The 27,917-nt window shown below is 46.4% G+C and overlaps 1 protein-coding gene across 11 annotated transcripts in view; it reads right to left on the bottom strand.

Annotated features, from left to right (window-relative positions):
- Positions 1-27,917, bottom strand: part of CAMK1D (calcium/calmodulin dependent protein kinase ID) — a 489,271-nt gene that overhangs the window by 212,175 nt on the left and 249,179 nt on the right. Inside the window, exon 1 of one of the 11 annotated variants that reach the window (XM_031652520.1) lies at positions 10,467-12,128. The exons of 9 other annotated variants lie outside the window; for them this stretch is intronic. The gene's annotated coding sequence lies outside the window, so the exon portion shown is untranslated. Of the gene's footprint in view, positions 1-10,466; positions 12,129-27,917 lie in introns of those variants that run through there. One more of the 11 variants, XM_031652522.1, reaches the window with a different exon arrangement.

Genomic DNA, 27,917 nt, shown 5'->3' with positions numbered 1-27,917 from the left:
TTCCCCCATGAGTCTTTGAAGGGGCATGAACAAGGGTTTTCATCCATGATCTTCTTTATGGACACACAAGTGCAAGACGGTTCGGTCATCCATCACCAGGGAGATGGAGATAAAATGGGGTAAAAGCAGCTATAAACAATGAACTAGATTAAACAGAGTAAGTAGCACGGACAGATGTTAGAAAGAGGGTGCACTGAAAGTGCGAAGTAACAGAATGAAATCTATCGAAGAATACCATTCAAAAATTAAAAATACAATCAAAAGTACAAATTAAAAATACAAAAATTTACACATACATGCACACCACAAAATGAAAAAAAAAATTAGGAGGATGCCTGTGTATTCAGAGATTTAGCAAGTCCATTATAGCGGACATCTATGGAGGGAGGAATAGGAAATGAGGAAGACAGAGAGAAACAGAAAGCTCTGAATCGGCTGCTGATCACAAGCCATGAACCGCTGGATCTAATTAAGTCACCTCTCAATACCTAGATCCAAAACAAATACGAATTAATACAAAATATGCAAATGATTATGTAAATAGTGACAGTATTCTACCCTAAACCTTACTGAAGAGGTAGCAATTAAAGAGAAAATTCTGAAATGGCAATGCAAAATCAGTACAGATAAACTGCTGTAATCCAATTGTTGGGCTATTGAATACAATTAATGTTCTGAAAAGCACACCACTTTACGTTTCATGTGGAAAAGGTTCTATCAGGATTTCAAGGAGCTCACCAGTGGAAACCAGCATTTCAGTGACATGCTTTTTCTCCCCACCTCATTTCTGTCTTATGTGACTGTTCCATATTTGTGTCACTGGTGAATCAGAGACATGCAATCTGGAGGAGAAAAAAATAACCGGGCAGGTATCTCAGCAACTAGAAAAGCCGAAGGAAGGGCGTGCTCGCCACTCGGGATCTTGACATTTGGTCCCAAGGCCAGAAAACAGGTGCAGGTGGGACAGAAAATTACTTCTCTCCTTAAAGAGAAGAAATGGCTCTCCCCAAAGCAGAAAATACCAACTGCCATGCCCTGGGATGCCTCACTTTCTAGCGATCACAGCCTGCATATCTGCCCACCACACAAGTGGCTTGTTCCCTTGCTCCAGGAAAAGCTACTGCTAATTTATTCTGGGGGCAAGAAGAGAGAATGGGGATATTTACCCTAAGTGACGTCAGGAGTTAACACTGGGAATTTCTGGCTAGTGGAGTTATATGAGTGTTTTTCCTCCTTTTGCTGATGTATTTTTCCTCATTTGTCTTCTAGGAATACACATTGCTTTGCTTGTTGTGAAAAAACGACAACATTTAAAAATAAAATAATAGCACCAGTTAATCAGCTAGAGGGCTTAACAGTCACGATTCCTTTGGTGCACTAGTAATCTTACTGCAAAGCTTAAATGCTTTTGCAACTAATAACTTTCCTCCCAATTCGATCAGCTGCTTGCATCCTTGAAGAAAACAAATCTACCACTCACCTTGCTTACGAGAAGTTGCCGGTGAAGTGCTTAGTTGATTAGAACATGCCTTGAATTTTTATGACGAGACAGGGATATTAAAAAGGCGATCCCCAGGCTAAACTTCCGGTCACCACCACCCCTTCCCCGCACCCCAAACATTTCACTGAATAAATGCCACTGAAGTGGGTGTCCGATAATTCAACGGTTATAATAAATATGGACTCAGGGCAGAGACCACCTGGGCCCTGCCTCCTCTACTCCAGCTGGTGGGAAGATACTTGGCCCTGGCCGGGCGCGGTGGCTCAAGCCTGTAATCCCAGCACTTTGGGAGGCCGAGACGGGCGGATCACGAGGTCAGGAGATCGAGACCATCCTGGCTAACACGGTGAAACCCCGTCTCTACTAAAAAATACAAAAACCTAGCCGGGCGTGGCCTGGGGCGCCTGTACTCCCAGCTGCTCAGGAGGCTGAGGCAGGAGAATGGCGTAAACCCGGGAGGCGGAGCTTGCAGTGAGCTGAGATCCAGCCACTGCACTCCAGCCTGGGCGACAGAGCGAGACTCCGTCTCAAAAAAAAAAAAACAAAACAAAAAAGATACTTGACCTCTCTGTCCTTTGGATTTTTCCGTAAAGGGTGGGTAAAAACAGTAGCTACTTGAGAGGCTGATTCGAGGATTTAATGCGGTAATTCATGTAAAGGGTTTAGAACAGTCTGTTTCCCTGTAGCATCGATAAATGTTAGCTACTCCAACTACTGTCCAAGATAACTCGTTTTGTTATTCAATCAATTCTGAAACATTATATAAGACTAAAATATTCAAGGCTGCCCACACTTGGAAAACTAATTTCATTTCTTCCTATTTCCTTACCAACTTTTAACCATATTTTAAACACACATGTGCACACTCATATGAAACTACACACGTATACATTCACACACGCACTAACACATTTATACACACACCTACATATACACACCCACATACACACATGCTCACACACCTATACACACCAACACAGGCACACACAAACACACCTATCATAAACCAACACATGCACACACCCACACCTATACACACCAACACAAGCACACACACTCTATACATACACCAACACACGTGCACACTCACACACCCCCACCTATACACACACCAACACACATGCACACATTAATTTATACACAAGACAACACACTTGCAAACACACATATTAATTTATACACGCTTAGCATATGTATCGCACTTTATGCATACACATTCTTACACACACTTATACACACATACATATGTACACACCTATTAATTTATACTCTTAATTTAGCACACATATATATATATACATATCGCCCATATTAACATACTGCCTATTATTACTCATACATTACCTTTTATACACATGTATTATTAATTTATATAATAATTTATGTAATATTAACTATACATATACCTATTAATGATTTCACACTCTTACACTCTTACACACACTTTATATAGATACCCCCATAAACCATACACATACTCTATATTATTGAGTTACATTTTGCAAATACACACACACCTACACACAAACATGCACACACATGCATGCACACCGATATACACACACTTACACATAACTATACATGTACACATGCACACATACCTACACGCAAGTGCACACACTCACACCTACACACACGTACACACACACAGACTCCTTTCCTAAGTTCCATTTACAAAGAGGGGCAAAGAATTTGAACAACCTCCCTCCAGAACCTATACTTGAATACATTAATTACTCCAGTATATTTTCTTATTCAGATGGAAATGAAATATAAAATGCAGCAAATCTTAATCGAGAGTCAAAAATAGTGAGTTCCTCTTGCTGAAAGCTACCAATGGCTCCCAATCACCTGAGGGACCTGGGTCTTCCTTCCTAGGGGTGGCCCAGGAGGCCCCCTCATCTAACTCCACCAATTCTGCCTCCTCCTGCCCATCCCCTGGTCCCAGAGACTCCTTGCTCAGGAACCCTCCGGAGCTCTCAGGCGTTCTGCCTGCCATTCCTCCTCAGAATGGGTTCTCAGTCCTCCAGCTCCCAGCCCCCCAACCCTGTAAGCCCATCTCCAACGTCATCTTCACTGGGAAGCCCCAGGTCCAGGCACCTGCTGAGTTGATTAGCTGGTAATGTGCTTGCTGGGCCACACTGGGTTGTAATTCTTTGAACACACACTTCTAAGGATGGAGACTTGCGGCTGATTACTCCATGTCAGCAGGTTCTAACACAATAGCTGGTATGGCTGGTACTCAAAGAACCAGAGGATATGAGACACATCCGAGTCCCTGTGTAACAACAGCTGGTAGCCCTAGCGCACATGGTGAATAAGTCTTGTGGAGGGTGAGGGCGCACCCTAAGGGGTGACCAGATAATTTGGGGTAGGTGGGGTGGAGGTTTCCAAGGGCTTATCAAGGCCTCTCAACCCGGACTTAGTCAAAATTTAAAAAGAAGCTAGAATAGAAAGTCAGCAAGAAAGGCAACAATTACTACACAGTCATCAAAATTTCCCTCAAAAATTATTTCAATTGCCCATTCAAGTATGGAGCACCTATTTCTGTGTATTCAACCCCATAAAGTGAATAGCTATTTAGCACTTTGTAATATATAAAACTATGGCTATTACAATATGTGGAACACATGCAAAATATAACTGTACAGTATTTTAATTTCATAAGAGAGAGATGCATATGGTTGCATTTGCTTAAATGTGTATATAATGTCAATCCACAGTTGCCTATTTTTGTCAGCAATCTGGATTACATGTGCACACAACAACAGCAAAGCTAGGGCATAGTGACAACACCGAGTGAATACTTGCTACACAGCAGTATGTGTGTGAAGGGCTTCCCAGTATTTATTAATTCAATCCTCACAACCCACACAGGGAACTCCTGTTGCCAAGCCCATTTTGGAGATAAGGAAACTGAGACTCAGAGAGGTCCAGTGCTCTAGGTGACAAGAGCTACAAAGTAGAAAATCTGGTGTGAGAATCAAGGCAGTCTGGCTCCTTTAACATCACCCTACCCTACCTGTCCTGGGTTAAAAAATAATAACTGGCCGGGCGCGGTGGCTCATGCCTGTAATCCCAGCACTTTGGGAGGCCGAGACGGGCGGATCACAAGGTCAGGAGATCGAGACCATCCTGGCTAACATGGTGAAACCCCATCTCTACTAAAAATACAAAAAAAAAAATTAGCTGGGCGTGGTGGTGGGCGCCTTTAGTCCCAGCTACTGGGGAGGCTGAGGCAGGAGAATGGCCTGAACCCGGGAAGCGGAGCTTGCAGTGAGCCAAGGTGGCGCCACTGCACTCCAGCCTGGGCGACAGAGCAAGACTCAGTTTCAAAAAAAATAATAATAACTAAGGAGAAAAGTAGAGTATGGGGCAGCTGTAAGTTAACAGGGATTGTGTGATGGAGGTGATGATCAGAACATGGTATTATTACATCGCCTCTGCCATCAGACTCCCACACTTACTGGCCAAGTCACTTTCTCTTCTCTACCTCTTAGTTTTCTTCCCTTTATAATTGGGATATTATCGCTTACCTTGAAGGAAAAAAAAAAAAAAAAACTCAACTGTACCCAAAACTCTGCCCCTACAAAAGGAAATGTGATCCTAGGCCGGGCGCAGGGGCTCATGCCTGTAATCCCAGACCTTTAGGAAGCCAAGGCAGGCGGATTGTGAGGTCAGGAGTTCGAAACCAGCCTGGCCAATATGGTGAAACCCGGTCTCTACTAAAAGTACAAAAAATTAGCCAGGCGTGGTGTCAGACGCCTGTAATCCCAGCGACTCGGGAGGCTAAGGCAGGAGAATCGCCTGCACCCCGGAGGTGGAGGTTGCAGTGAGCCGAGATCGTACCACTGCACTCCAGCCCAGGCAACAAGAGCGAAATTCTGTCTCAAAATTAAAAAAAAAAAAAAAAAAAGTAAATGTGATCCTTAGACCATCTGAACACTTTGTTCAGAACTAGCCAGGAAAGGATTCCATTGTCTGTCTGTTACAAAGATCAGTTCACATCTAAAGTATTGGGAGTTAGCTCTAATAATGTTACAAAACGGAAAACAATCAGAAAGAGACAGGCAGGGGTGTGGAAACAATACCTGATGGGACTGGGAGAGGGGGTTAAGAAACTGAGTATAGAAGAGGGGCCAGAGAAAACAAGAAGAGGCATCAGAACATGGTATTATTACACAGTCTCTGCCATCAGACGCCCACATTTACTGGGCAAGTCACTTTCTCCTCTCTGCCTCTCAGTTTTCTTCCCTGTACAATCAGGATATTATTGCTTGCCTTGAAAAATTCTTGCAAAGATTGAATGAGGTGCTATCTTAAGTCCTAAGCACAGTATTTCACAGTAAGCACTCCATGAAATTATCCATCACTGTCATCATTATGACATAGTCCCAACAGGAAAAGTTTATAAAGCAAGAGATTCAAACACAAAAATGGATTTCCTAATAGTTAGGTTGTCCCCAGATGGAGGGTGCTGTCTTGGAAGATAGCAACTGCACCACTGCTGATAGTCCTGTCTAGCTAGGAGTCAACAGATAATATTCCCATGTCGAGACTGTGCTCACCCAGATGGTCCAGGACCCTTTCATCTGACGTTCTTATGAGTCAATGATTCTACAGCACTGCAAGTAGAAACACATACACAAATGGTAAACAGAAATAACAGTGGGATGAAATACATACAATTTACGCCTTCAGCTTCAGTACAGTTTAGGCAAGGGAAGATTACTTCTTACCATGTCTTTCGTGGCTCTTCATTTTATTTACTTTATAATGCTTTTGTTGTTATTGTTGTTTTAATAATAAAGTCATAGCCAGTCCATTTGGAAGAATAGGAGCTAACAGAGGCTGGGCACAGTGCCTGTAATCCCAGCACTTTGGGAGGCCGAGGTGGGCAGATCACCTGAGGTCAGGAGTTCGAGACCAGCCTGGCCAACATGGCGAAACCCCATCTCTACTAAAAATACAAAAATTAGCTGGGCATGGTGGCGCATGACTGTAATCCCAGCTACTCAGGAGGCTGAGGCAGGAGGATCGCTTGAACCCTGGAGGCAGAGGTTGCAATGAACTGGAATCGCGCCACTGCACTCCAGCCTGGGCAACAGAGAGAGACCATGTCTAAAAGATAGGGGGCGGAAAAAAAGCTAACAGAGCAAAGTGGTAGATATCAATAAGAAAAAAATTCCCTCCAACTCTCAACCACTGTATGGACAGAGTGCTGAAATGGGTTCCAAAGTTTTAAAATAGAAAAAGTTTGTAGTTCACAAGGCTGCTTCACATATTTCAGATGATGGAAATGCAATCAGGAATTTCAATAATGCTGGCCTGTTTTTTTCTTAATGGCTTGTCACAGTCTCGTGTAATGCCACAGGCTGTGATATTACCACTAGCGTGCTGCTGTAGTGAACAAGAGCTGCCCATTATAGGGAGCCATCTATCATGCTTAGGTGCCAATTTAGAAGGTGGAAATTCTGGATACGGATTCCTAAACTTCTGTTTGTGGAAAACAGCTTGCTTTTTTAAAAAGTTTCTTGGACTCTTGAGGTTGCTAGAAGAAGAGCTTAAGGATGCTATAAATTGAGTTCTTGGACAAGGCTGGAGTTAATTAGCCCTCAACTGTAGGGAAAAGTGAAGGTTCAATCTTTGGCTTCAACTACCTTTATCCTGCCAATGATCGAGGGACAGAGGCACCACTCCACACACCATCTAGTCAGGTCTTGAGACAGAGATGCGGACATTCATTCTATTTAGCAATCATATTCCTTAAAGATACAGTCTCCAAAGACAGATCCCTGTCATGTATTTGCTTTATAAGACCATGTGCCAAGACTACACTAAGTTGAGGGATTTTAAAAAATGCAACAATATGGCCGGGCGCGGTGGCTCACACCTGTAATCCTAGCACTTACGGAGGCCGAGGCAGGCGCATTACGAGGTCAGGAGATCGAGACCATCCTGGCTAACACGGTGAAACCCCGTCTCTACTAAAAATACAAAAAATTAGCCAGGTGTGGTGGCAGGCACCTGTAGTCCCAGCTACTCGGGAGGCTGAGGCAGGAGAATGGCTTGAACCCGGGAGGCGGAGCTTGCAGTGAGCTGAGATGGCGCCACTGCACTCCAGCCTGGGCGACAGAGCGACACTCCCTCTCAAAAAAAAAAAAAAAAGCAACAATAATAACAACAAAAGGTATTAGAATTTTACGCTGTCAACAAAATCATGGAACTTTTAGGTCTCTAGCTGTTTTGAAGAACATATGGTTCCAGCTATTCCTTATGTAGATGATCACACATGTGCTCAAAGACTGACCTGCCCAACCAAGCTGCACCGGGAGAGGCGTATGCGACCTCCACACCCATCCAGGACCGACCTTCTCTCTTTGCAAAGGTCTTCTTCCTCTACTAGGAACAGCTGGGGGAAATCCAACTGACTCTTGCCCTGATCCTGTCAACTTCCTGGTTGACAGGACACCATTAAACCCACAGTATCAAAACCCAATCTGACGCCAGGCATGGTGGTTCATGCCTTAATCCCAGCTATTTGGGAGGCTGAGGCAGGAAGATTTCTTAAGCCCAGCAGTTCGAGGATGCAGTGAGTTATGATCATGCCACTGCACTCCAGCCTGGGCAAGAGAGTGAGACACTGCCTCTAAAAAAAAAAAAAAAAGTAATTAATTAATTAAAGCCCAGTTTGGGACAACAGATGTGTAAACATGCCTGAGAATATGAAACCTCTCCCCCTCCAAAGTTATTTCTGTGCTTCCACAAAGTCTCTCTATAACCCTTGAAGGTGCCTCGTAGACCTTCGTTCCAGGCCGGAGTTTTGAAATGGAAGCTCCGAAACAACCCACAGCAGCATTCCCTTAAGGTCCCAGAGAAAGAGAGGACAGAAAGCAAATGCCTCATTTCTCTTCTCACACAGCACTGCAGAGCCAGGGAGGAGCATCTTAAGAGGGAGTGCTTTTTATTTTATCTACCGTGTCCAGCAAGTTCCCTTTTTATTAGCCCCTTAATAGACTGGCTTCAGAAATGAAATGCTTCATGAAGTGGAGAAATAAGGCATTAGTAGGATTACCTGGGGCAAAAATAAAACTTGAACGACATTCCGGGTGCGGTGGCTCACGCCTGTAATCCCAGCACTTTGGGAGGCCAAGGCGGGTGGATCATCTGAGGTCAGGAGTTCAAGACCAGCTTGGTCAACATGGTGAAACTCCATCTCTACTAAAAATACAAAAAATTGGCCGGGCGTGGTGGCACGCATCTGTAATCCCAGCTACTTGGGAGGCTGAGGCAGGAGAATCACTTGAATCTGAGAGGCGGAGGTTGCAGTGAGCTGAGATTGCGCCCCTGCACTCCAGCCTGGGTGACAGAATGAGACTCTGTCTCAAAAAAAAAAAAAAAAAAAAAAGGCATTCTGAAACATTCAGGGAACTGGGGGTACACAGGGGACAGATTTCATTCAGTGGGCAGGCAAGTACCACACAGCAGAGCTCCTCCCAACCAGAGATGTCTTCTCAGGCCCAGGGGGAGCTTCCTCACCCGGAAGCAGATCTGGAGCCGGAAAATGCCTGGATTAGTCCCCGGAAACCAAAGAAACCAGGTGAGGGCAGAGGAGTTGCAGGACTGGGAATGTCAGGATGTCAGCATGGAAAGGGGCTCTTGGAGGCTCTAGGATGGCTTCTGTTGCGTCCCTTCCTTCCAGGGGTAGGCACAGGGCCTGTGTTTAGTAGTGGAGGTGGAGTCTTTCGGGTTGTCTGCACTTTGATGGGGTCCGCAGGTCCACGGTCTCATTCTCAGCTCTGGGGCTCACCAGGTAGGAACCAGCAGAAGGTGGTGATTAGGAAACAGACTCCAGAACCCCGAAGGCCTACATTCAGAACTCAGTTCTGACACTCTCTCATGTGACCTTGGACAAAGCACTAAACATCTCTGTGCCTCAGTTTCTTCATCAATAAAATGGACAGTTCACAGGTTTGTTACATGGTTGAATACATAAAGTACTCCTAAGAGTGCCTGGTATATACTGAGAGTTATTTAAGTGTTTGCTGTTATTACCTTTTCCCTTAAGGGATTCTCGGGTCTCCAATCCTGTCAACTAAACTCACAGAACACTGATGTATTAGCCAGAAAGTCAATGCATACATAATCTTGAATAGAAACCTTTCACCAACAATAAGACAGGGAAAGTCAGGTTAGGCTGGAAAGTACATGTATTTTCATTCAAGTAAGGGAATTCTACTTGACGAGCCAGATTAAGACCAAAAGGTTGCTTTTTGAGCCTAAAGTCAGATCACCCATTGGGGTGGCCCAGAGATGAAAAGTCACCTTCCACTGTGCAGACTGTCCCTGACAAGTGGACCTGAGCACTCGTATCACTTGGTCAGGACACCTTCTGCCTTGAACTGTGGTAGTGATAAACCCTACGAGGCTGTACGCTCAAAGCCTTCCGTTCTGTTCTTGACATCCTATTATATATTTACTACTGGGCAAGGCGGATGTCAGCTTCTTCACGGTAACATGGGTTTTTCTGAGAAGCAGATGGAAGCAGAGACATCTGCTGAGAAGGGGGAGGAGACAACACCATAGAATCAGAATGTGCCAAGAGAAAGGAGGCGAGGGGCAAATGTCAGCATCAAGATGCAGCAGAGGACAGCAGATACACTACCATGCTGTTTAAATGAATGATACAGAGAGTTTACGAACCTGAAACATCAAGCTACCCACCCGTCTCTGCCTTGTCACCTGGCCGCCACCATGACTGCGGAGATCGGGCTATTTCAGGCACGCTCTGGAGACAGCTGGAACATGGTCTATGAACATCCCTTCCTAATCTGGATTCAGTGACTTCAATTGGTGGCTTTAGTCACATGGAGAGTCTTTACACCATGGAAATGGGTAAATGCTACAGATCAGGACCTCTTCTTCCTCCCAATGCCTCCCCAAGAGCCCATTGTTAAACACTTACCAGCACACCACTGGGCTGTTTCTCTACCGCTTGATTGAAATGATCCTTATGGAAGCACAAATGACTTCACTGTCACTAAATCCAAGAGACATTTTTTATTTTTCTTAAACTCTCCAGGAGGTTGGAGAGCTGATCCTTCTCTCCCTCTTGAACCTCCTCTCCTGCCTGGCTTTTAGGGCTCTCTGCTGACTTTTCTTCATTTCTAAGCACAGGTTCTCAGGAGTCCTCAGCCTGTGGGCCATGCACTAGTACCACTCTGGGGCCTGTTAGAAACCAGGTTGCGCAGCAGGATGGAAGCGGCAAGCGAGCAAAGCTTCATCTGTATTTACAGCTGCTCCCCATCGCTCGCATCACCGCCTGAGCTCCGCCTCCTGTCAGATCAGTGGTGGCATTAGAGTCTCATAGGAGCGTGAACAGTATTGAAAACTGTGCATGCCAGGGATCTGGGTTCCACGCTCCTTATGAGAATCTAATGCCTGATGATCTGTCACTGTTTCCCATCACCCCCAAATGGGACTGTCTAGTTGCAGGAAAACAAGCTGAGGGCTCCCACTGGCTCTACACTATAAGTGATAGAATTATTATGTATTCCAATGTAATAATAATAGAAATAAAGTGCACAATAAATATAATGCACTGGAATCATCTCGAAACCATTTCCCCACACCCCATCCATGGAAAAATTGTCATCCATAAATCTGGTCCTGGCGCCCAAAAGATTGGGGAGCACTGCTCTACACAGTCCCCTTACCCCAACAGGCCCTGAAATGTTCGTGTTCCCCACAGCTCTCTTTGGTCACTGAATGTGTCCTTTGAGACAAGGCTGGGTCATCACTTCCTCCAGGAAGCCCTCCCTGACCCATGTGGTCTGGGTAGTGCCCGTTTTTACAGTACCCTTTATATCCATCACAGTTGAGTATCTATGCACATGCATGGCCCCTTGGCAGGAAGACCAGAACCTGGAAGGCAAGAACTTGGAATTACAGCAACAATAAGCAAAACAATAGTGACAAACAGCCGCTACCAGCACGCACCATCTGCCCGGCACCATTCCAAGAGCTTTACATAGATTATTCTATTTACTCCTACATCACCCCTATGATTTCTCCCACGAGATTCCTGACACTGGCAGGGCTGAAATAACCCACCCATGTTTACACAGACCAACAAGAATGCCGAAGGGCCAACGTACTTAACTATTTCCTACAATGCCCTTTCTAGTTTGTGTATCTCCAGAACTCAATCTAACATGTTTGAAGTAAAAAGCAAAGAGAGGAGAGACGGGGAATTTTATAAAACCTGATATTCTTCAGATTCAATACAAGTCCTTGTTTATTATATTCAGTGAAGAAATAAGATAGTTCCTAATTCCAGCTCACTCTAAACATCTTGCTCACCCGTAGTGGCGGTTCTCTGCAGAGGCCATTTTTCAGGGCCATGGGGCTAGATTTTGTATTGTAGAACACAGCCTCTGGTTCCCTCCTGCTACTGCTTGAGGGACAAATATTAATACATCATGGAAGAACAAAAGCTGCTACTTAAAACCTGACAGTCTGAAATCTCTCCACATACAGCTAAACACTTTAAACTACATAAATATTGTTGGTTTTTTTGGTTGTTGTTTTTTGTTTTTTTTGAGACAGAGTTTCACTCTTGTTGCCCAGGCTGTAGTACAATGGCACAGTCTCGGCTCACTGTAACCTCAGCCTCCCAGGTTCAAGTGATTCTCCTGCCTCAGCCTCCCGAGTAGCAGAGATTACAGGTGTGCACTACCATGCCTGCTAATTTTTGTATTTTTAATAGAGATGGGGTTCCGCCATGTTGGCCAGACTGGTCTCAAACTCATGACCTCAAGTGATCCACCCGCCTCAGCCTCCCAAACTGCTAGGATTACGGGTGTGAGCCACCACACCTGGCCTAAACCATGTAAATAGGTTAATAGTTCCCTTCATTTCTGTACATTTTCTTTGATGAATCTGTTTTTATTAAATCTCACTTTTGGCCGGGCATGGTGGCTCATGCCTGTAATCCCAGCACTCTGGGAGGCTAACATGGGCGGATCACGAGGTCAGGAAATTGAGACCATCCTGGCTAACATGGTGAAACCCTGTCTCTACTAAAATACAAAAAAATTAGCTTGGCATTGTGGCAGGCACCTATAGTCCCAGCTACTCAGGAGGCTGAGGCAGAAGAATGGCGTGAACTCGGGAGGTGGAGCTTGGAGTGAGCCAAGATCGCACCACTGCACTCCAGCCTGGGAGACAGAGCCAGACTCCATCTCAAAAAAAATAAAAATAAAAATAAATAAATAAATCTCTTTCCCAAAAATATAAAAATAGTAAGTACCCTCTGGATTTGGGCTTCTGTTTTCTTTTCTTTCTTTTATTTTATTTACTTATTTATTATTTGAGAGACAGGGTCTCTCTCTGTCACCTAGGGTGGAGTGCAGTAGCATGATCATGGCTCACTGCGGCCTCCACCTCCCAGGCTCAAGTGATCCTCCAGCCTCAGCCTCTCAAATAGCTGGGACTACAGGCACTTGCCATCACACTTGGCTAATTTTTGTATGCTTTGTAGAGATAAGGTTTTACCATGTTGCTCAGGCTGGTCTGGAACTCCTAAACTCAAGTGATCCTCCCACCGGAGCCTCCCAGAGTGCTGGGATTACAAGTGTGATCCACTGCACCAAGTGCCTTATTAATTTTAAAGGCAAAAGCATCTTGGCATCTGGGCAGGAAAGTTCCAGGATACATTTGAACCATCTTCAAAGTTGTTACTTGTTTTAGATCCTCCAGGCAATTAAAGGGTGCAGGAACTCCCAGAAGGTTTATGCTTCTGCCTCTTTAGCAGACAGACACGGAACCCGCTCAGGGATGTGAACAGTGCAGGGAGATATTATTGGAAAATTAACAGCTCACTAAATGGCCTAGGTGGTTTTCTGATTGTCTCTCGCTAGAACCCACAACACCTCTCATGACCAATTTATCCTTTACAGCGATGCTGTCAGATACTTTACTAGGAGGTTCTCATACAGTAAACCCTGGATTAGCCTCCCTAACGCACAGAATGAGACAGGCAGATGATAGATTTCTACCTGGCTTTAAAGCCCAGTTGGAAAGGAAGGAAAGAAGAAAGGGAGGAAGGCAGGAAGGGAAAGAAGCATAAATGGGCATTTTCTCCACTGGCAAGGCGCTGCATGTGTGGACGAGAGAGATGGAACTGGGCTTAAATTATCTGTCGCTTCTGGGCCAGGCACAGTGGCTTGTGCCTGTAATCTCAGCACTATGGGAGGCCAAGGCAGGTGGATCATGAGGTCAAGAGCTCGAGACCATCCTGGCCAACATGGTGAAACCCTGTCTCTACTAAAAATACAAAAATTAGCTGAGTATGGTGGCGGACGCCTGTAGTCCCAGCTACTCAGGAGGCTGAGGCAGGAGAATCACTTGAACCCAGGAGGCGGAGGTTTCAGTGAGCCGACACTATGCCACCGCACTCCAGCCTGGTGACACAGCGAGACTCCATCTCCAAAAAACAAAAAAAGTTATCTGTCACTTCCTTGCTGGAGAACACAGGCAAGACAAGCCTCAGGTTTCTCATCTACACCTTCTGAATGATCATATCCAATCCCCAGCATCCTCCGAGTGATTAAAGGGCACATACAGACTTCAGAGTTGGGCATGGTGCCTGAGACGCCACAGGGATCAACGCGTGGGAGCCCTGATTATACATATGGCAGGAGGGAAATGTGCACCCCCTGGTTCTAGGGGTGGGGCGAAGGGAGACTCCACAGAGGAGGAGGTTTCACACGTCCTTCCCAAACCATCAGGAAACCACGAGTTAAAATCCCGGCCATCCATTCTGAGCCCTGCCCTGGGAGGCCCATCTGTGGTTCCCACAAATATTAGGTAGATCTCAGAGCCCAAGCCCCACTGACTGATTTTTGCTGTCTTAAGAACATCAGTATCAGCTCAGCCAAATGGGTTAGGAGGAAGTGGGCAGGTCAGGACAGTGGAGGAAACGTGCGTGACCGACTCCATGCCAGGGTCGCCTGGCATCCCCGTCTCTGACTCCTGAACCATCTGTCCCTAGGTGCTGTGTGTGAGGGGCCCATGGGGCAGAGCAGAAAGTGATGTCTGATTCAGAGGCCCCGCGGTCCCTCCCCTGTGGTCCCGTGAGCAGCCGCGGCTCACAGGAGGATGACGGCACCTGCGTTAACTCAAAGGAAGTGCCTATTCTGGCTGCTTTCAGCTCCAAGCTGCATGGCTGTGAAGCAAGCAAGAGGAAGGCGCTTGCAGTTTTGCCTTTTCCCCGACCTCAATCTGACGATGTGCCCCAGAAGTCAAGCCTACACTGCCAAATTCTGCCCCGCGGCTCCCAGCCCCCTCCACCCCTGAACGTGCCCCACAGATCATCTAGGCAGCCGCTGGCACCAACCCCTTCCATCCGGGACAACAGGCTCCACGGGCCCTGGGGAGAGGCTGAGCTGTTTACTTTTGGTTTCCTAATAAGTCCTGTTTCCGAGGGCTCTTTGCCAAAGGGAAAGAGAGGCAAGTGGCATCCAATGGCCTGTCCAAGGGCAGCCCAGGGCCGAGGCAGAGCTGCGCAATGCAGGCCGTGTTATCTGGGGCTGCCAGTGGCACCACAACCCCCAGGGCTCCCCTCCTTCCTCCCCAACTGTCACCTGCTCACTCCCGAGAACTGTTTTGTATCGTGTCTCTGAAGTGAGTGGGCAGAAACCGCACGGCAGAACTTCTGCTTGGATCACAGGGAAGAGGGTGGGAAGAGCCACCGACGGTCAGAGTGGGCCCCTGAGAGGCCTGGAATCACCAGGTGCTGGGCAGGGGTGGGTGGCCGGGGCCGAATGCTTTTGGAAGATGGCACGGATGCAAATACTACCTGCCACAGCAGTGAAGTTCTGGCCAAGGGGTGTATATATGTCTGTCTCTCTCTTTGACACACACACACACTTGAATGGTTTCTATCCACCATCACACAACACATTAGAAGCCACATGGTTCACAGGGAGGTGCCCTGACCTAGGAGCCAGACCTTCCTAGCCTCATGGCCTTCACTGGGCTAGGCCTGTTCTTCTCTCTGTAACATAAAAGTATTGCACTGGTACCCGGCACAGTGGCTCACACCTGTAATCCCAGCACTTTGGGAGGCCGAGGTGGGCAGATCACGAGGTCAGGAGAGATCGAGACCATCCTGTATAACACCGTGAAACCCTGTCTCTACTAAAAATACAAAAAATTAGCCAGGAGTGGTGGCAGGTGCCTGTAGTCCCAGCTACTTGGGAGGCTGAGGCAGGAGAATCACATGAACCCAGGGGGCAGAGGTTGCAGTGAGCAGAGATTGCGACACTGCATTCTAGCCTCAGCGACAGAGTGAGACTCCGTTTCAAAAAAAAAAAAAAGGATTGCACTGGATTTGCATTTCCCAAAGTGAGGTTCCATGGCACACTAGTCTCCAGGAAAAGGGTGCTTTGGTCAACTAAGTTTAAAGATGCCTCATACTACCCATGTAGTCACTCCTTCCTCCTATTTTGAGAGATCCCAGCAACTACAGGGAATTGTATGCCCCAGACACATGACATGATGGATATATGTTCCAAAGTCAACTGCAACCTGAAACATTTGAAGCAACTCCCTACAAATGCTCAAAATATCACTTGCAGGTGGTACATTACTACTGTTCTTGGGAATGAGTCCATTGGAGATCATTAAAAGTAGCCCTCAAGTTTCTGAAACTCTGAATAGCATCAAATAAGTACTTCTGGAAAGTTCTCCAGCGAAGCCACGCACCCTGATGGCATCTCCAGTGCTGCAAAAGTTCAGCTTCCCACAGGCCAACACGGCCAAACACTTCTGCTAAGAAGTCAGATTCACTGCATTTTTTTCTCTGTTTATCCGATTCCTTATTAATACCTGTCAGCTTCAAAGACGCTGGCACTTGTACCACTCCCTGTGCCCAACTTCCACCATCCTTGGAATTTGTACCTGAACTGTTTGCACCCCCCTATCTCCCTGCCTGCCTTGCTGTGTTCTATGACATGCATTCACAATAAGCGATGATTCTGTACCAGGCACAGGCTTGGCTGGGTGCTAAGAATTCTAGAGATACATAAGAACGGGTCCCAGGCCTCCAGAGGCTCACTTCTGTCTGAGATGCAGACGGATAAATAAGTATCTATGATGGGAGGTGACAGGAGCGATCACAGTGTGACAGAGGCACTTAACTACTATTGGAGTCCAGAGAAGGAGCAGGCCAGCCCTGCCTAGGGATATGGCCACTGGCACAGCGGCTGGCTATGAAGCAGGCACGGATTTTTCAGGTGGACAAGAGCATCCTCAGCTCAGGCAGGTGCTGCAAAGTCCCAGAGACCTCCGGGTGCACAGCGTTTCTAAGGAATGGTAAGTCGTAGTAAGTCACAGCTAGAGTGTGACAGGTGTGTTTCAGGGCTGGAGATGGGGGAAAGATGAAACGGCAAAGATCACCTCAGGCCCCTTCGTGACTGGTTTGAGGTGTGATGCTAAGGAGCTCGTTCCTTATCCTGGAGAAAAAGCAAGGGAAGCAAAGAGTTGTACTAAGGGAGGCGTGTGATTGGAGGAATGGGTCAAGCGGGAAAGAAGGGAGATTGATCCCCAGCAGGTGCTAATCCAGCCGCAGGCTGACTGCCTTCTGCACCCTTCTCATGGCTGCCCTGGAGCCGTGTTCTCACCCCGAGGTTCCATTCCATCCAATAGCACAGGACGGACTGGAAGAAGGCAGGTAAGAAGGCCAGGTAAGGACCTATTACAATAGCAGAAGTAAAAGGTGACAGTGATCATGGGTTCTGGAGAGGTAATGACACACAAGTCACATTTCAGAGGCTGAAGTCATATGATATAATGATCAAGGACAGGCGTGCGTGGGTCAGGGTGGGAGGCAGGGGGGTGACCTGGAAGGAGGCCCAGGTTCCTGGCTTTAGGCACTGCGCAACTGGTGTCTCAGCAGGACGCAGCAGGCAGAGCCAGTCTGGGCGGGGAGGAGGAATCCGGAACGTGGACTTGAGGTCACTGCAGGAAACATATCAGGAAACATTAGCAACCAGTGAGAGGCCAGGCACGGGGGCTCACGCCTGTAATCCTAGCACGTGGGAGGTGGATCAGCTGAGCTCATAAGTTCGAGACCAGCCTGGCCAACAAGGCGAAACCCCGTCTCTACTAAAAATATGAAAATTAGCCAGGCACACTGACATGCGCCTGTAATCCCAGCTACTCAGGAGGCTGTGGCAGAAGAATCACTTGAACTCGGGAGGCAGAGGTTGCCGTGAGCCAAGATCACACCACTGCACTCCAGCTCGGGGGCAACAGAACAAGACTGTCTCAAAAAATAAAATAATAATCATAATCATAAGCAGTTAGAAAGACATGTGATGCTTATGGGAGTCACTGTGGGTCCAGATCCATCACTGGTCTTTGCTCAGACGTCTTCATCTTCCACTTCCCACACAGAGGCGGAGTGTGCAAGCAGAGGAGCCTCCACGCGTCTCTGCAGGCCCAGTGCCATTATAGACCCGAAACGATGCAGGTCCTCCCCAGACAAACATTTCCTAAGTGCTCAAAGAATAGCCATCGCCTTTTATGCTGACCTCTATCTAAATAGAGGCACTTCTGGTGTGTCAGGAATTGACAACAGATAAAATAGACCTGCTGCCCAGGAGAGGTGAAGCTGCCCCCTCTCTTCTCTAATTCAGAATGTTCCCAAGCCCTGTGCTCTGTCCCAAATGGCACCCACTCCTACAAATATAGCTCCTGTCACCCAGGAATCTTTTTTTCTCCAGGTTGTTGTTCGCATCTTTTCAGGGTTGGAAAAGTCATCGGTGAGAGACTTCCTGCTATCTGTAGACCACCTATGAATGTGAAATGAGAGACTGTGAGTGGAGATCGGGCGCTGTGGCTCATCCTTGTCATCCCAGCACTTTGGGAGGCCAAAGTGGGAGGATCACTTGAGGCCAGGAGTTTGAGACCAGCCTGGGCAACATAGTGAGACCCTGTCTCTACAAAAATGAACAAACAGATAAAATACAATAAAAGGTTGTGAGTGGACATATAAAATGAGTTTATACAGGGCTTTCCCGAATTACTTTCCGGTAATCAAACTTGGCCTCAGATAGGCTCAGTAGTGGTCTTGTAAAACCATAGTTCTTCGGGGAGTATGAGGAAGGCAGATAGAACCATCGGGGGAGATGTTTCAAGTCATAAGACAGGCATTCCCCTTGTTCTGGAAGATTCTGAAGTCCCACCTCCTATGAGTGGTTCCAGAATGGGCCCCTGCCACAGGACCCCTTCCCTGGGCAGGACACACAGGTAGAGGGGGCCTCTTCCTGTTTCCTCCTAAGAGCTCAGCTGCCTTGTGCACAGGTACCTAATGCACACCAGCTGAGCTGAAATGAGCTCCTGAGGCTCAGATGATTCTGTGGGCGAGAAGAAAGCCCTGCTGAGGACTTGCCACTGTGTTTAGAATTTGTGTCTTTGAGAAATGAACTGAGGCTGGGCACGATGGCTCATGTCTGTAATCCCAGAACTTTGGAAGGCCGAGGCGGGCGGATCACGAAGTCAGGAGTTCAAGACCAGCTTGGCCAACAAGGTGAAACCCTATCTCTATTAAAAATACAAAAATCAGCTGGGCGTGGTGGTGGGTGCCTATAATCCCAGCTACTCAGGAGACTGAGACAGGAGAATCACTTGAATCCGGGAGGCGGAGGTTGCAGTGAGCCGAAATTGTGCCATTGCACTCCAGCCTGGACAACAGAGCAAGACTCCGTCTCAAAAAAGAAATGAGTTGAGACTCTCATATAAGTCTATGACAGACTTATACCAGGTGATGTGGCAGGCCACACACCTGCCAGGTCACGGGAACTAGAGAGCTCAGGTCACGTATTTTCACGTCATGCTTGTCCATCACATAAGATACAGGCAAGACTGAGTGAAACCAAATTTATTGTGCAATGAAAACTTGCTCACATTATTTACAGGACCTGGAATGCTTGTAAATAGAAGCTCACACCAAAAAGACTTAATCTCTGAGACAGAAAAAAAAAAACCCACTATAATTGTATCCAGCAATCTGACTACTGGGTGTCTACCCAAAGGAAAGAAATGATTATATCAAAAAGATACCTGCACTCATATCTACCACAGCACCACCCACAACTGCAAAGACAGGGAATCACCCTAAACATCCATCAAAAGAAGACTGGACCAAGAAAATGTGGTACATGCATACTAAGGAATACTATTCAGCCATAAAAAAGAATGAAGTCATGTCGTTTGCAGCAACATGGGTGGAAGTGGAGGCCATTATATTAAGTGAAACAACTCAGAAACAGAAAGCTAAATACCACATGTTCTCCCCCACAAGTGGGAGCTAAATAATGTGTACAGGTTAACATACAGAATGAAGTGACAGACATTAGAGGCTTAGAAGTGTAGAAGAATGGGAGGGGATGAGGGAGGAGAAATTACTTAATGGGTACAATGTACACTATTCGGGTGATGGTTACACTAAGAACCCAGAATTCACCATCAGGCAATATATCCATATAACAAAACTGTACTTGTACTCCTTACATTGATACAAAACAAACAAACAAAAAATCTGAGCAAACATTTTGCAGGGTTAAGTAAATTAAAGAGAAACTTCTTTCATTATCGGACTTTTTGGTTGCTAAAAAGGAAAAGTGACATGTCACCAAATCGACATTTGCTAAACCAAGGCGCTTGGAATTTCCTTGGAATCAAAACACGCGTTCACTGACCCCTCTATATTTTGTGAAAACAAACCAAGTGTGAGTGGGTTACAGAGTAGGAACTCTTTCTAGGTTCTGCCTGGCAACAGAAAGCATGAGCTCTGAGTGAAAATGTAGGGCCTATTGTTTCATTCCATTGTTTCTGAAGTCCCCCTTGAGTTGAGGACGTCTCAAACGGAATGCCGAACTAGAAACAGGGGGACCCACCCAGCTTCCTATGTAAGAAGCAGGGAGCTGGAGTCAAATATCCTTGAGCATCTCTCCTGTTTTTTTCTTTCTTCCAGTTTGGGTATTTTGACAAACTTCTACTGTTCTATTTCTGTCTTCCCACCCTCCTTCCCTCTCTCTCTTTACTTTGAGCCAACGTCCCACTCTGCTGCCCAGACTGGAGTGCAGTGGCACAATCATAGCTCACTGCAGCCTCCAACTCCTGAGCTCAAGTAATCCTCCTGCCTCAGCCTCCTGAGTAGCCGGGAATACAGGAACACACCACCACATCTTGCTTGTTCTGCTGTATTTTCTTAAAAAATAAAGCCAATTGTTGATAGCAGGCTTTTTTGCCTTAATGTGTGCATTTAACAATCCTCTAGCTGATGATAAGGGATTTATACAATTCTGCAATTCTTCTCATCCCCAGAAGCGGGCACTGGGGAGGCTGCAAGCCCTCCTCTGGGGCCCATGTGGGAAAGTCATGAATACCGATGCGCAGGGGTACTATGACCCAAATGCCAGGAGCTCACAAATGCTCATAAAACACCAGCATCTCTTCACAGAGGACACAAAGGCCAAAGTGGTAGGACTGGTCCTCCCCTTCTCCCGATCGTGTTCACATTGCTGTGTTTCTACCATGAATAGGTTTGTCTAAAAGGAGACAATAAGAAACCAACAAGAATGCATTGCTGAACCAAAGACTGGCTCTTTTCTTCTTACTTTATGTCTGTCTCAGCCCAGAGGGTTTCTCCTGTGAGGCAATGCACTGCCTACTCTGTGATGCCAGGTGGGCACGATGAGGTCACAAAACCTTCCAGGATCCAGCGAACCAGATGCTTCCTTCATCCACCCCACCCCACCCCTCCAGCTCCAGGAGTCACCTTATTCCACCAGAACCTACAGGCAGCCGCACCCCACCTCAAAGAATGGACCGAATTTCTCCCCTCGACTCTCAAAATAAGATGCAGCAGGGAATCACTTCCATTACAACTCTTTAACCCAAAACCTTCACCGTAAGTTTACAACTCAAGAAAACAGAGTGACTGCTCCAAGTAACCCAAAAAAAGATACTAAGTCAGCATAAGTGTTCAATAAATAATGATGATCATTATATGCTAGTTATTGGCTGTAGGAACACATGAACATACAATTCCCAGAAACACCTAAGGCCTTTCCTAAATCCTGGGCAGATCACACGCCCTCTCTGAGTTCTATGAATACCTGAGCATTCTCGTGCATCATTACCCAGAAATTGTGTACATTCGTGCTAATTCCAAAGTAGTTTCCCTACTCACCTCCCACCCCAAATGCAGAGATTACATCACATCACACACATCGAGGTATTTTGGTCTTTGTAGGCTTTGTAAAAATAGATTTGTTATATCCAGGCATTGCACATAGAGCCAGGAGCATGTTATTTGCAAGATACGCGTTAAAAGGTTGACCCGTGTTCATTTAATTTTGCTTCTACCCCTCCAGGTTACACAAGCTCAATGGACAACCTCAAAGTAAAGGCTTTTCCAGGAACCCACCAGCACAGAGCCCTTTCCCTCCCTTCAGACCTTCGGTCCTTTCTGCATCCCTGTAGCCCAGACAGCGGTGCTCTATGACAAGCATCTTGTCAGACTGGCAAATTCGAAAGGAGCACCCAGCGTTTTAAAATATCTATGTGGTGTCCTGAATCTGCAGGAAGTGGTGTGACCTGAAACGGATTCCATTCTCCTTTGAAAATGAGACTGCTTCCTGAGATATGGAAAATGTTGCCCAGTACATACTAAGTACTCAAGAAATAGTAGTTTAAACTACTCTAGATAGCACAAACTGATGTATCTTGAGAGCCCCTTATGGGAAAATTATCGACATCGTCCAAATTTTACCATGCTGGAGAACAGCTGTAGGAAATGAAACAATCCCACGCTGAAGCGGGAACCCACACGTAATCACCCGCTCTGAGCAGCTGCTCTGCCATGATGTCCTACCACGGATGCACATGAATAACAGAAAAGCAATTGAACATCCTTAAGTATTTTCATTTTCACAGCAGGGACCCAGGTTCTGCTATTGCTTTCCTGTGGCAACACTGAAAATCAAGGCATGAATGAGTTCTTTCTGAAGCTAATAAGTGATTATCCTTTACCAAACAAACGTGACTAGAGTGCTTGCATAGGAGGATGTCTGTAACTTACAAATGTGTGTGTTTCATGGCATCGTCCATTTTAATGTCAGCTCTTCAAAGACAGGACTGTGCATGTGTTTTTTCCTTATCTCATCTAGCACAGGGATAGATGCACTTGGTGCTGATGTGTTTTCTGTTATTATTTGATAACGATGCCAGCACCAACACTTTATGTCCAGATAACTGTCTCCGAGTGTTCTGATGGTAGAGTACACCTCCCAGAGATCTGGTGAGAGCATAAATAAAGGAAGCAGCTCACATCAGCAAATACAGGGCTGCTTCATCTTTGGACAGAGTGAACAGCTGATGGTAGGAAGTGGAGACAGCCCGATGGGTGGCCCAGGAGACCAGTACAGAAGACCTGGCCAAGGATCTGAATAAAGCAAGGAGTTAAAGTCTGGAAGGCTACAATCCACAAGAAGGAACCAGCTTCCCCCATTGCCCTTAATGAGGGAACAACTGGGCCATGGATGTGCTCCTCTACGAAAAGGCACGTGCCTCTGCATAGGGTCTAATCCCAACCATTCCCTTCGGCCCCTACCATGAGGGACCTCCCAGGAAGAAAGATCCTTTAGCCTCCAGATGGTCAGCGTGTCTGTGGGAGTCAGCGACGAAACGGTCAGCCCCGAAGGCCAATGACTCCGGGCAGGCAGAACTGAACCACAAGACAGTGCCTCAAGAAGGTCCTGGCCTCAATTCCTGGAAGTTCGATGTCAAGTTTCCGTTCCCACGGGAGTGACGGATGCTTCCCCAACCATGGAGGGCAACGTGTGTTCGGTTCAACCCCTTGCATTCAGGAAATCAAAGAGCAGCCACCGTACAGACCAAGTGCACTTTTCAAAAGCATTTTTCTTCTTTCCAAATAGATGCTGCTCCTCCAACTGCTTAAACCTAGTGAGGCAGAAGTGCTAAGCTTCCCCCACAAGGCCACAAGCTCCTACAGGGCAGGGGCTGTGTATTTTTCATTTTCCATCCCCAATGATGGGTGCTTTGAAGGGGCTCGATAAACGTTGGATGAATTAGACCCTGAGCTCCAGAGATAACTGAACAGCCTCATCTTAGCATTTACCTTGAGTATTCTAGGTTTCACTAGAGTGTTCAAAGCAAAGAGAGGAATTTTGCTTGCCATCTCTAAACCAGTGGGAATGTTGATAAAGACACCTGAAACAACCACAAGAAAAATGCAGAAAAGGGGGAAAAAATGACCAGGTCTAAAAAAAAATGTGGGTGGGAAAGGGGGACTGGAGGACAGGAGGAGTAACACTAGTGATCAGAAGCACAGTGAACACAGTATCTCCAGAGGAACCTATCCATTTAAATTCTAGACCCCACCATGGGATTTAGGCAGCATCCAAATCTTTGAGGGTAGGGACCCAGAAACCTTGATTTTAGACAAGCTCCTCCAGTGCTCCCTAAGTTTGAGCACCTGTCATCCTCAGGTTTCAGATGGACTCTCTACCTAGAAATCAGTACTAGGAGTAGCTCAAACTAACAGATTTGGGGTGTTAAAAATATCTAACTGGGAAGCCACTAGGCTGAGATGACTCCAGCACCTTGGGTTCCTAGGTAAGCCAACTGAAGCCCAATATAAACGGTAAAGTGAAATGTAAGCCTAACCAATCAGAAACTGCCAACTAACCTCTAACTGGGGACCTCCCACCAGATCATACCCAAATAAGGCAAACTGCTAGCTGGAGCCAATCAAATAAATGCTTTACTTTGCTGCCAAGTTCAGCCTATAGAAGCCCATTGCTCATGCTGCTGAAGTCTAGATCTCTGAACCTCTTCTGGTCGTGAGTGCTGCCCAATTCATGAATCCTTTAATGCTCAAATAAATTCTACAACATTTATTTTGTCTACAGTTTTTCTTTTAAAGGCGGATCAACTCAACCCCTCCTCCAAATGCCCACACTCTCCTCACTTCTTGCTTCCCCTTCTTGGGCCTTCCTGGGCTGTGTCCCTTTTTAGGACTGATGAGCTCTCTCATCTCCACCCCTTTTAGTGTGTCTTACTGCTTGCCAGAAGACAAAACCCAAACAACTCCATTCCCAGACTCCCCTGTAGCTGGATTCCATGTGTGGCCCGACTCTCCCCTAGGCAAAGACTTAGCCATGAAAAGGAGGGAAGGCAGAAGCTGCTATCACAGTAGGAAGCGATGAGATGCGTTCGGAGTTGGCTACGCGGCTTTCACAGCCCCATGCAAAACAGAAATGCCAGGCGCCTTGTTCAAAAACCAGGAGGAAACACTATCCCCTTTCTTCTGTGGTCTCTTTATTTGCCTGTCACAGTATTTTTTAAATTTGCTATCTAATGTCACGCTTCCTCAGGTGGCAGTGGTCTCTGGGTGGGACCAGAAAGTGGGCAGCTGAACACTCACACCCTGGAAACATGGTCAAGGGGTAGGGGACGGAACCACCTATTGACAGAAGAGCCACGGCCCAGAGCACGCACATTGGACTTGACTTACAAAATGCAAATGCAAAGATACAATCAAGACATTCAAGATGGGCCTGGATCAATCACCCCACCTCAGATGCAAAGGTCCTAGGGACCAGGCTCGAGTTCATGAGTCTAGAATTGGGGGAAGGTGTATTCCACAAGCCAGCAGCATCTTAGTGACTGCCCACATTCTGAGAACTCCTCAAGTTCCTAGCTTTAGCAAAAAGAGAATCTCTCCTAAAACCACCTTTTTTTATTTTAGATGGGGTTTCACTCTTGTCGCCCAGGCTGGAGTGCGATGGTGTGATCTCGGCTCACCACAACCTCCGCCTCCCAGATGCAAGCAATTCTCCTGCCTCAACCTCCAGAGTAGCTGGGATTGAAGGCATGTGCCACCACGTCTGGCTAATTTTTGTATTTTTAGTAGAGACGGAGTTTCACCATGTCGGCCAGGATGGTCTTGAACTCCTGACCTCAGATGATCTGCCCTCTTCGACTTCCCAGAGTGTTGGGATTACAGGCATGAGGCACCACACTCGGTCTTCCCCAGAATCACCTTGAAGATCATTCCTGGAACCTCAGCATGGAGTGAGTCTCCTTCCCAGCCTTTCACTGTCTGTGTCAGCACTTGAAATTCTCATCACCCTGTGCTTAAACAAGCTGGAATCATTTCTGCTTTCCTCAAGCAGACGCTGACCTATATACTCCATTCCTTCCTGCAGCCTGGGCCTGGCTGCAACGTGGCTGCCCCGCCTAAGTCAACCACTTCCTGGGACTTGAACACCGGAGGAGGCCAAGGGGATGAGAACCACACGTTCAACCTCCCGGAAACAGTTTCTTGATTTTGTTTTTGTTTATTACCACAAAAGGAAGTGTCTGAAAACTATGTATTTTCCAGCAGAAAAACTGCCTGTAACCTAAACTAGCCTTTAACTTTCCAACCATGGGAAATGTTTCTATATCTGACAGAAACGCTTGAGTTCACTGACTCCCTGAAAGTTTACAGCAGGAAACGAGAAGGGACAGACACGCAGAGCCCATTGTCATTGGCCCACTTGGTGGGTGGTTCCACATTCTGTCTGACTCTTGGCTCTGGTGGAGGCCAAGCACTGACAGCCTCAACAGCAAGGCATTCAAAAAGCAAGAAAAATACAAGTGAAATTAACCCGTCCCAAAATGTCACTTCAAAATTAGCTGCCTATAAAAACAAGGATCACACCTATAGGCTTAAATGTGATTGAACAAAACAAACTTGTTTTGTATAAGAGAAATTACCACATCTTGAGATACGGTAGGGTTGCTAGGTGGTGGCTGTTATTTTTTCTTTCCCCAAATCACAGCAATGAGAATTTGACATGTCCAGTGTTCCTCCCTGTAATGTGAATGTCATTATGCTCTTAAGCTGAGCTCACCTCTTATAATGACAGAACTTCACTCCCATGATTGTGTCTTTAAGATGGAGTCTCGCCTTGTTGTCCAGGCTAGAGTGCAACGGCACGATCTTGGCTCACTGCAACCTCAGACTCCAAGGCTCAAGTGATTCTCCTGCCTCGGCCTCCCAAATAGCTGGGATTACAGGCATGTGCTACCACACCAGGCTAATTTTTTATATTTAGTAGAGACGGGGTTTCACCACTTTGGTCAGGCTGGTCTCAAACTCCTGACCTCAAGTGATCCACCACCTTGGCCTTCCAAAGTGCTGAGATTACAGGCGTGAGCCACCGCGCTTGGCCGTGTTTTAATTAGAGAAGAAGGCAACGCAACTTCCAATCCAGCACAAAAACTGCCTGACCAAGGGCAGACATTACAAGTTGAGTGGCCCAAACTTGGGAGGACAGGTAAGCCCAAACTTGGGAGGACAGGTAAGTCCAAACTTGGGAGGACAGGTAAGTCCAGAAAGAAATAGATTTAGTGGAGAGGAGAGGAAGAATAAAGGCCACAGGTCATGAGGGATGGTATTTTGTTTATTCACAATTTATTAATTTAAAAAATTCCAATAGATTTTGGGGTACAAGTGGTTTTTGGTTAAACAGGATGAAGTTTATAGTGGTGAATTCTGATTTTTGTTTGTTTATTTTTTGAGATGGAGTTTCGCTCTTGTTGCCCAGGCTGGAGTACAATGGCGCAATCTCGGCTCATCGCAACCTCTGCCTCCCAGGTTCAACAGATTCTCATGCCTCAGCCTCCCGAGTAGCTGGGATTACAGGCGCCCACCACCATGCCTGGCTAATTTTTGTATTTTCAGTAGAGACAGGGTTTCACCATGTTGACCAGACTGGTCTTAAACTCCTGACCTCAAGTGATCCACCCACCTTGGCCTCCCAAAGTGCTGGGATTACAGGCGTGAGCCAGTGCACAAGGCCTTGGGTCTTATCTTTAAGAAGCTTCAGTCCAGAGGGAGATTGATCATCACGTAATCACATAATCACACTGTGCAGAAAAAGTAAAGAGTGCTCTAAAACAGGTTCGTTAAACTACAACTGGTATAAAGTTTTATTGGAACTCAGCCCACACATTCATTTACATATCATCTCTGGCTGCTTTTAGACTACATCAGAGTTGAGTAGTTGCCTACGTGGCCTGCAAAGTCTAAAACATTTACTGTTGGATCCCTTATAGAAAACATTCACTGATCCCTGGTCTGAAGGAGGAAAATAGGAACCCTAATTCGGACTAGAGTTTAGGAAGACTTCCCCGAGAAAGTGACATTTAAGAGGTATCTGAAAGATGAAGAGGAGGGAGCCAGGAAAAGGAGAGAACAAGAGAGATTTTAAGCAGAGGACTCTTAGAAAGGAAACTGGCATATGAAAAGATTCTAAGGACTAAGGCAAAC

Source organism: Papio anubis, chromosome 11 (assembly GCF_008728515.1).
Source record: "Papio anubis isolate 15944 chromosome 11, Panubis1.0, whole genome shotgun sequence".
Lineage (NCBI taxonomy): Eukaryota > Metazoa > Chordata > Mammalia > Primates > Cercopithecidae > Papio > Papio anubis.
Note: the sequence above shows the minus strand (reverse complement) of the source record. Positions and strands in the feature narration are given on the sequence as shown.